General features: G+C 43.3%; 1 non-coding gene across 1 annotated transcript; it reads right to left on the bottom strand.

The window, feature by feature from the left end:
* Positions 1-10,601: 10,601 nt before the first annotated feature.
* On the bottom strand, positions 10,602-10,792 carry LOC114228205 (U2 spliceosomal RNA). Its single transcript, XR_003614318.2, has one exon. It is a non-coding gene; the product is annotated as a U2 spliceosomal RNA (small nuclear RNA).
* Positions 10,793-10,964: the final 172 nt, after the last annotated feature.

Genomic DNA, 10,964 nt, shown 5'->3' with positions numbered 1-10,964 from the left:
AAGCCTATTACTGAACCTAGGCATCAACATTTAGAATGAGAGAAGAAAAAATATAGCAGAATGGATAAGAACTTAAAATTTAGAGTCAGAGAGATCTGGATTCAAATCCCAGCTCTATCATTCATTAACTGTATTAGCTCCTGTAAGCCTGTTTCCACATCCGTAAAATGAGAATAATCCTGGTATTTAGTTCATAGCATTGTTGTGACGATTAACTGAGGTAATGGAGCGTCTGGTACAAAGTACTAAATGGTCACAAAGGGGCAGCTATTTCCATTCTGTAGGATGGAGGAATTAGCAATGTTCCCTTTCCAGATGTGGTTGATATAATCTGAATGTTTTTTCACTCAACAAAATAATAAAGACTTTTTTTAGCCCTGGCTTGTGTGGCTCAGTTGGTTGGGCATCGTCCTGGACACTAAAAGGTTGCCGGTTCAACTTCTGGTCAGAGCACATGCTCGGGTTTCAGGCTCAATCCCAGTAGGGGGTGTGCAGGAGGCAGCAGATTGATGTTTCACTCTCACATGTATGTTTCTCTCTCTCTCTTTCCCTTCCTCTCTCTCTCAAAATCAATTTTAAAATCTTAGAAAAAAAAATTTTTTTAGAGGAATTATTCTCCTGTTCCAAACTTTAAAAAATGTTAAAACTCAATGAGTGGTGAATTTTATCAAATGCCCTTTGAGCTTCCATATGTTTTTTCTTATTTTATTTATTTATTATTTCCTTATTTGATTTATTGATGGGATGTATTAGCTTGATACTTTTCTTCTAATATCATAATAACTTCCCTAATATTATAGACATCCCTACTTAGTTGTGATGGATCATTCTTTTTTTGAAAATATATTTTCATTGATTTCAGAGAGGAGGGGAGAGGGAGAGAGAGAAACATCAATGATTAGAGAGAATCATTGATTGGCTGCTTCCTGCAGGCCCCCTTACTGGAGATCAAGCATGTAACCCAGGCATGTGCCCTGACCAGGAATCGAACCCTGACCTCCTGGTTCATGGGTTGCTGCTCAACCACTGAGCCACACCGGTGGGAGGGATCATTCTTTTTTTTTTTTTTTTAATATATTTTATTGATTTTTTACAGAGAGGAAAGGAGAGGGATAGAGAGCTAGAAACATCGATGAGAGAGAAACATTCATCAGCTGCCTCCTGCACACTCCCTACTGGGGATGTGCCTGCAACCAAGGTACATGCCCTTGACCGGAATCGAACCTGGGACCCTTGAGTCCGCAGGCCGACGCTCTATCCACTGAGCCAAACCGGTTTTGGTGGGATCATTCTTTTACTCTACAGTCAAACCTCATTTCTGGAATTCTCCCATCTTGAACAATTCAGTTCAACCAAGTTGTTGAAGAAAAAATGTCTGTTGTCAACCAAAACTTCAGTTTTCAACCTGACAACCCTTTCATGCTGATACCAAAAAGTGTTTCTCAGGCAACAAACAAAGGAAAGAATGTTTTTGTTGCTGGCAAAATCTATGATTAGCACAGTTTTAAAATGTAAAGAGTGCCCTAGCTGGTTTGGCTCAGTGGGTAGAGTGTCAGCCTGTGGACTGAAGGATCCCAGGTTCAATTCCAGTCAAGGGCACATGTCCGAGTTGTGGGCTCGATCCCCAGTGGGGGTTGTGCAGGAAGCAGCCAATCAATGATTCTCTCTCATTGTTGATGTTTCTATCTCTCTCTCCCTTTCCCTTCCTCTCTGAAATTAATAAAAATATATTAAAACAAAACAAAAGAGTGCTAATGTTGCTAAGGGTGTGGAAATGTTCACAAAATAAGAATTACAGGCAATTGAATAGATAGAAAAACTGTTGTTGATTGGATAAAGGAAAAGCAGTTAACCAGTGATAGCATTTTGGAGGCAGTGATATATAAAAAATCCCTTTAGCCCTGGTTGGTTTGGCAGTGGATAGAGCGTCGGCCTGTGGACCAAGGGGTCCCGGGTTCGATTCCAGTCAAGGGCACATGCCCAGGGTTGCGGGCTTGATCCCCAGTGGGGGGTGTGCAGGAGGCAGCCAATTGGTGATTCTCTCTCATCATTGGTGTTTCTCTCTCTCTCTTCCTCTCTGAAATCAATAAAAATATATTTTTAAAAAATAATAAAAAATCCCTTTAAGGCTAGTAAGGGCTAGTTTGATAAATTTAAGAAAAGAAGTGTTTATGGATTAAACAGTATATTAAACATCCTATATAATAAAACCCTCAGTCGTGCCGAAACCGGTTTGGCTCAGTGGATAGAGCGTCGGCCTGCGGACTGAAAGGTCACAGGTTCGATTCTGGTCAACGGCATGTACCTTAGTTGTGGGCACATACCCAGTGGGGGGTGTGCAGGAGGCAGCTGATCGATGTTTCTCTCTCATCGATGTTTCTAACTCTATTCCTCTCCCTTCCTCTCTGTAAAAAATCAATAAAATATTTTTAAAAAGAAAAAAAACACAAAAACCCTCAGTCGTGGGCAGCTCCTATGTTGAGCGCCTGTCCCCCAAGAGGGAGGCGCCAGGCCACCAGCAAAGGCGGGTGCCAGCAGGGCCCCCCATCTCCCCAATCGCCCCGCCCACCGGTCGCCCCACAGATGGCCCTGATTGCTGGCCAGGCCTGGGGACCCTACCCTATATATTGGGAACAGTCTCTTAGATTTAAAAATTAAAACCTGGCAAGACTACTCTAACACTGAAAAAACAGCTATGACGAGCACGGATTCTGGCTTGCTCATTTTGTGGTTAGCCCTGATTCTGACACTTATAACTGTGTGACAAAGCCCTTTACTTAACTTCTCTCTGCTTCAGTTTTTCCACCCATAAGATGGGGAAAATGGTACTACTGCCTCAGAAGGGTCATTTTATGTACTACTTTTTATAATTAGGGCAAAAAAATGTAGTTGCCCATACAACAGCAAGATGCCTTTCACCTGTATGTAGCCTCCCAGATTGTGAGAGGGATGTCTGACTGCTGGTTTAGGCCTGACATCCCCCGAGGGGTCCCAGATTGTGAGAGGATGCAGGCTGGGCCGAGGGACCCCCGCCAGCCCCTCCACCCCCATCCATGTTCATGAATTTCATGCACCAGGCCTCTAGTGTACTATATAAGAGAGGTTAAAAAAAAAGAAAGGTTAGAACAGGGAATCACTTGAGGTCTGGAACGATTAATTGAATTTACATTACATTTTTTAAAATATATTTTTATTGATTTCAGAGAGGAAGGGAGAGGGAGAGAGAGTCCGCAACCCAGGCATGTGACTTTGACCAGAATTGAACCCAGGACCTTTCAGTTCTCAGGTCGACGCTCTAGCCACTGAGCCAAAGGCTAGGGCTGGACTTTTTTTTTTTTTTTAATGCATTATAAACTTCCTTGCTTCTTCAAGAAGAATACACTAACCAAACTTTTATTACTCAACTCCATTTGTCTGTTATTTTTCAATATATTTTTGTTGATTTCAGAGAGGAAGGGAGAGGGAGAGAGAGATCAAAATATCAATGATGAGAGAATCATTGATCAGCTGCCTCCTGCACACCCCACACTGGGGCTTGAGCCAGCAACCCAGGCATGTGCCCTGACCAGGAATCGAACCGTGACCTCCTGGTTCATAGGTCATCATTCAACCACTGTGCCAGGTCAGATGGCTCCATTTGTCTTATAGCCTCTAACACTCAAGTGCCTTTAGAGGTCTCTGATTTTTTTTGTATCAATAACTAGTATTTACTGAGCACTTAGTACTAAACACTTCACACATCATGACTTCCCTAAGGTAGTGTGTCAGAAATTTGAAGGACCTTGGGACAAGGTCCTGGAGATGGAACTAAAGGTTGTTCTTCATTGTTATGTTTTCATTCATTCATTTATTCATTCAACACATGTTTATTAAGCATCTCTGGGCTAGTGGTATCACCTTAAAGAACTCAGACAGAATCCTAGTCAGACAGACAATAAACAAGTGAATAAATAAACAAGATAAATACAAATTGCAAAGAGAGCTATCACATACTGAGAGAGGAGGCTTACTTTAAATGTTGTGGTAATTGGCAGGGAAGGCTTTTTTGAGGTGACAGTCAAGGTGAGACAGAAGAATAGAGATGCTATAATGGCAGAAGGTTGAGTAAGTAGCAAGTTCAAGTAGACCAAGGCAAAAAGCATGCAAAATAACTTGATAAATCCTAAAACCAGACAGGGCTCCCTGTAGATAGGATTAGGGAACTTAAGAGAAAAGATGCTGAAGCAGAGAGAGGTCAGATTGAGTCAGGTCATGTAGACTTGCTAAGGTGTTTGGATTTTATTCTAAGATAAACGGAAGTCACTTTAAATATGGGAGTGTTACAGAATTTACCAGGCGACTCCACACAGGAGTACTTGGAGACACAGGAAAAACCCATTTATTTTCAGATGTTTCACATGTACTGGTACAGTGACTCAGGGAGACGGTTTCTCTCCAAACTCTGAGCAAGCCAATATGGAGGAAGCTTTCCCTTTGTACCCTTTGGTTTCTTTGTCCCCCAAATATGGGATGGGACTTCTAGACCTTTCGCGGGCTTTGCAAAAAGCCCCAGGTGTTGGGATGGGGGCCGTGAGATCACACCTAAAGGCCTGGCCTGGCGCCAGCACTGATAACCCCCTCCGGGGGTTGTTCATGGTTTATGGCCTCTGTAAAATGGGAGTAGTACTTAGGTAAACAGGTCTTGCAAGATCAGATTGTGGAGAAAGGGGCAGTGACTTAATTATAGGCTATCAAGAATGTACATTAGGTTACTGGCACAGATTCAGATTGCTAACCCCCGAAAATGTCTCATTTTCCCCATCAGGAGGAAAAGGACATCTGAATTGTTACTTTTAATTTTTTATGAATTATTTTTTTCTTAAAAGATCACTCTAGCTACCATATGGAAAATAGATTAGAGTGGACCCAGAAAGAGAGGAAGGAGACAAGTTAAATAGTTGCAGTAATTTAGGTGAGAGATGGAGGTAAAAAAATATTAGATTGCAGTGATAGAGATGGAGAGAAGTAAATGGAATCGAGATATACTTTGGAGGTAGTACTAATGTTTGGAGTTTATGAAGAGGATGAATCCTTGCCATTTTAACAATGAGAGGATACTATTTACTATGCTGGGGAAAATTAGGGAAAAGATGATAATAACTTAGTACAATGGAGAGCTCCAGTTTGGATATATTAATTGACATGCCAGCTAAAACTCCCAAGTGGAAATGTCTAATAAATAGTTGGGTATGAGTTAGAAGCTCAAAGGAGAGATCTACGCTGTCATGGGAATATACATTTGAAGATTATTAAATTTGAAGTCTTGAAAGGGGTCCATAAGAAGAAACCCAGGTTCCCCAAGATATGTGATCAGCGCTGGGGCCCCGCCAGCAGGCGAGGGGATCCCAAGGCAGGTGCTGGGCGTGGAGGCCATGGGGACATAGGGTACCAAGGAGACAGAACTGAACCTCACATCACCCTGCTTGGCCCCGGAGGATGGCTGGTTAGCTAGAGACGGGTAAGATTCCTCAGGGAAGGAACAACCTAAGACAGGCACAGTCGCAGAGGGGCCATCAGGAGAGAACTTGGGGGTCAACAGAGGTGGGGCACAGATCCTCACCCCCCTAACTTAGCAGGGGCCTGAACCCTCACCACTTCTGAAGGAAGTCTCCTGCCCCAATGGCTGCTTAACATCCCATGCCCAGCTCAAATCGGAACCCGGGTAACAGACAGAGACTTGGCCGACAGCAGCTGCCTTCTCACTGCAACAAGAATTGTTTGAGTTGTCTTGAACCCATGGTGAGGGGAAGTGGATTTTTGATATTTAAATCCAGCCTACCACCAGGAATGCTCAGGGCCTACTCAAGAAGGCAAATAATCCGTTCCACTAATATTTACAGGGTAAAATAAGATTGTTGTTAGAGTAATAAATTTGACAGTGAAATAGTAGTCAAGTTTTCAGGCTAATTTAAATTGGCTAATTGAAGCAAGCGAATATTCTAGAAAAATTAATAGTACTGGACAAAAAACAGTTCCTAAAGTGTTAACTAAAATTTTTATTGATAGTTCATCTCATGATAAAATTGCATAACAGGTAATGAACCTAAAGCAGTCATATTATAGTGCAAAAAATAAAATTTAAAAGCTATCAAGACTACATTAAAAATTTTTCAAAAGCCTCCTAATATTTAAATCAAAAAAAGGGAGGATAGTAGAATATCATGTAAGGAAAAATATCCTGTAAGTAAAATACATCTAGAAAATTTGTACTTTAGAAAAATAATTGTAATGCTAAAAGCAAGACACCCATGGAAAACACACATAGTGTCAAAACAAGCCAGAGGAAAACCATTTGGGCAAAAAATGAAAAAGGATCCCAAGTCAAATTTATAGGAAATATTCCTTTATTAACTTTTGGTTGAGAATATGTTTGTATATTTTCAGAAAACAACTCCGAGACCATGTGGATTCTGGCAACAGAGAGGAATCGACAGGACTACTCCAGCCATGAAGACAGAAGAGAAACAGTCCAGAGATGGAAGACACTGATGTCGCCTTGCCATACTAGCAGTCAGCAGCTGTGCGTCACTGCAGGTTGCCCAGGACCAAACCAGAGAGAGTCGGACCTGCATTACCACCATTTGTCCACCATCCAGAACTGAAATATCATTGCTGACATGTGCACATAAAGAACTGCTTGACATTGAAATTGGATTGCAAAAGAACTGTTGGCCCAGAAAGAAACTCACTACAGACTGATTCATTTGCCTTTCAGCATAACGATTATTGCTTGTCTCATTTTTGGTTCTTATAAGTGTATTTCTAGTAGCACATGATCTCACTCATCTAGGGGAAATGATGAACAACATGAACTGATGAACAAGAACAGACCCAGAAACAAGGAGCAATGGATCAGACTGTTGGGCCTTAGAGGCAGGTGAGGGGAGGGTGGGGATATAGGGGAGAGATCAACCAAAGGACTTGTGTGCATGCATATGAGCCTAACCAGTGGTTAAGGACAACAGGGGGGTGGGGGCATGCGTGGGGAGGGGTGTGGGATGGGAATGGGGGGATGAGGACAAATATGTGATACCTTAATCAATAAAGAAATTTAAAAAATTGAAAAAAAAAAAAAGAAAGGGGTCCATAAATGAGCCCTGAGAAATCCCAAAATTTAGAGGTCTAAGAGAAAGGAGTCAGAGAAGACAAATTTCTGATGCAGGAGGAAAGTTATGAGAATACTAGAGGCCCAGCCTGCACCTTCTCCAATCTGGGACCCCACAGGGATTGGGTCTAAACCAGCAGTTGGTCATGCCTCTCATAATCCGGGACTGCTGGCTCCTAACCACTCGCCTGCCAGCCTGATTGACACCTAACCACTCCCCTGCAAGCCTGATTGACACCTAACCACTCCCCTGCTGGCCCAATCACCCCCAACTGCCCTCCCCTGCCAGCCCAATCACCCCCAACTGCCCTCCCCTGCAGGCCTGGTCTCCCCCAACTGCCCTCCTCTGCAGGCCTGGTCGCCCCCAACTGCCCTCCCCTGCAGGCCATCTTGTGATGATGTGGGGGGTGGCCACCTTGTGGTGTGAGGGTATGAGGGTCAATTTGCATATTATCTCTTTATTATGAAGATGGTTTCACAGAGGCCAGCGAGAAAAGTGTTTCATGAAAGAAAGTGCCATCTTTATTGAATGTTGCTAACAGGTAAAAAGAGATGAGCATAGAGAAGTGTTTATTGGATTGGCAATATTTAAATTTTTTTATTGATTTCTTACAGAGAGGAAGGGAGAGGGATAGAGAGCTAGAAACATCGATGGGAGAGAAACATCGATCAGCTGCCTCCTGCACACCCCCTACTGGGGATGTGCCCGCAACCAAGGTACATGCCCTTGACCGCAATCGAACCTGGGACCCTTCAGTCCGAAGGCTGACGCTCTATCCACTGAGTCACACCGGCCAGGGCTGGATTGGCAATATTTAAATCATTGGTATCCTTGGCTAGTTTAAGAACAGGTTAAACAGATTTGGGGTGGAAATGGAGACTTTTAGTGTAGATCACTTGTTTTAGTTTTGTTGTAAAGAGGAGTGAATAAATGAAATAATAGGATAAAGGGAAAGTTTTGTTTATTTTTAAGATTGTAATGATCCAGTAGAAGTCATTGATGATCCAAGGAAAAGTCCTAGAAAAGGCATGTCTGTCTCTCCCCTTTCCTTCCACTCTCTCTAAAAATCAATGGACCCTAGAACTGGAGGGGAGGTGCCCTTTGAAAGGAACAAAGACACATCTTTCATGATATCAGGAAGATGGAAAAGATGGGTATTGAGGGGGACTAAAGTATTGCCACCCCAAAATGTGTCTTTTGGAATATTAATTTTAAGCTGGTTATTAAGAAATAAAAGACTCACAATGAGTCTTTGCTCCTTCCCCTTTCTGCCTAAAGAAATTAAAATAGAAAAACCTGTTTAAAGGACCTTAGCATCATAATATAAACTAAACCCTAGCTGGTTTGGCTCAGTGGATAGAGTGTAGGCCTGGGGACAGATTGATTCCCTGGTCAAAGGCACTACCTCGATTGCAGGCTCCATCCTGGCCCCAGTTTAGGTGCTTGCAGGAAGCAACCAATTAATATGTCTCTTTCTCTCTCTCCCCCTCCCTTCCACTATCTCTAAAAATCATGGAAAAATATCCTCGGATAAGGATTAACAATCTATACTAATAAAGGGTAATATGCTAATTAGACTGGGAGACCTTCCGGGAGACCTTCTGGACGTTCTTCTGGACAAAGCCATGGTGGCGGGGCCGAGGTAGAGGCGGTTAGAGGCCAAGAGGGGAGGGCAGTTGTGGGTGATCAGGTTGGTGGGGGGCGGGGCTATTGGGGGTAAGCAGACCAGCACGGGGGCCAGTTGGGGGCGAGTAGGCCATCAGTGGGGGTCAGTTGGAGGTGATCAGGACAGTGGGGGGGGCAGTTTGGAGTGAGCAGGCCAACAGGGGGGCAGTTTGGGGCAAGCAACCCAGTGGGGAGGGAAGGTGGGGGCAAGCAGGCCAGCAGGGGGGTCAGTTGGGGGCAAGCACACTGGCATGGGGGGCAGTTGGGGGCGAGCACACGGGCACAGGGGGCGGCATTTGGGGGTAAGCAGGCCAGCAGGCAGATTGGTTAGGGACAAATCAAGCAGGCAGGCAGGCAGGTGAGCGGTTAGGAGCCAGTAGTCCCGGATTGCGAGAGGGATGTCTGACTGCCGGTTTAGGCCCGATCCCTGTAAACCAGCAGTAGGACATCCTTCGAGGGGTCCCAGATTGGAGAGGGTGCAGGCCGGGGCTGAGGGACACCCCCAACCCCGTGTACGAATTTCATGCACAGGACCACTAGTAATAATAATAATAGTAAACCAAATGTGGCAGACAAGGAGAAATCTAGTAATGCCTGTTTGTTGCATTTCCTTTGTGTCCCATTGTTTCTGGGTGGCCCAACAAGAATTTTACATGTTTGATCTTTTTATATGAATTGCCTACTTTTTCTTTGAAATCCCAGACCCCTGCCCCCTTCTCCTTTGTCCAAAATAGCACATAAACCTTAACTGCCTAATGCATCATTGGGTCTTATATCTTCTGGCACCCCAAAATGTACACCAGTAATAAATTTTGGATCTTTTCTTCTGTTATTCTGTCTCATGTTAATTTGATTATTAGCCCCGCTAGAAGAATTTAGAAGGTGGGAGAAAAGTTATTTTTTTGTGCCCCTACAGTACAAATCAAATTGGCTCAGTTGAATGACAATGTTCCTCCCTGATGATTTTAATTTTCTCAAATATGAAAAGGCATTGGTTATATATGGTGAAGTGATAGAAGAGGCGTAGGAGTTTGAACAGAGAAGGCATGAAATATACTATCTCTGGAAGTGGGAAAGTGAACTTACTAGGGGAATTCAGTAAGAGTGCCAGGAAAAGTCTAACGCCCTTTTGAGACTTGTGGTCACAAATTTAAAGTGAAAGCCTCAGCCTCTGTTAAGGAAGGTAAATTGTTGGGTCCAACTAGAATGGGGTTTTACCAGGTGAGTATAATGAAGGAGGAAAACAAGAGTTGTATATGTTTGTGAGCAATCTTAACATCTAAACTGTGCAACACAAGTTATGAATAGGAGAGGGTGAGAGCCCTGGACAGTGTGGCTCAGTTGGCTGGAGTGTCCTCCCATGCACCAGGAGGTTGCAGATTTGATCCCGGTTGGAGCAGGAGACAACCCATCAATGTTTCGTTTCGATCTCTCTCCCTTAAATCAATTTTTAAAAAAGTTTAAAATGTGAGAGTGAAAAAGTAATACATTTAATGGTTTGGAGCTTTTGATGAAGTTAAAGAATCAGTTATTATGATCAGACAGTAGAGATTCTTGAAATAGAGATTTTAAAGATGGAATACTTATTGGCAATAATAAACACAACGGTGACCTTTAGGGCAGTTGTGGGGATGAAGCAGCTGATATAGGATGGAAGGAAAGGTTGTTGGAGGTGAGGAGATAAAGAATTGACAGAGTATTGGGTGGTCATCCACATAGACGTTGGATGAACAGAGAGGTGGAACGGAAGACAATAAGCCATGAGCTAAAGAGCTAATTTTTTTGTGTGTGAGTGTGTGCACCGTTCCCGGAGGTACTGCAATACCGGGTCAATGCGTGGAGTGGATGGAGCAAGCTCCTATTCCATCTCCCTGCTCCAAAAATTCATTTAATATATTGTTCTAGGATAGAGGACGTATCAGATATTAAACTGATAAGAACAGATACTACACTTGATCTTAGCCAAAAGGCCGGGAAGCGATAAAAGAGCGAATATTGAGGGAGGAATGACCCACCGAAAGCTCCTTAGATGACAGTAAGATCGCGTGTGAAGTCGGTAAGATTTGATTTTTTTTTTTATTTCACTGGCCCAACACAAGGTATAGTAAATTGCAGGCACTGAATTTATGCCTTTGAACCAGGGAAAGTTCTTTC

Source organism: Eptesicus fuscus, chromosome 9 (genome assembly GCF_027574615.1).
Source record: "Eptesicus fuscus isolate TK198812 chromosome 9, DD_ASM_mEF_20220401, whole genome shotgun sequence".
Classification (NCBI taxonomy): Eukaryota; Metazoa; Chordata; class Mammalia; order Chiroptera; family Vespertilionidae; genus Eptesicus; species Eptesicus fuscus.
This window is presented reverse-complemented; position numbering and strand designations above follow the sequence as displayed.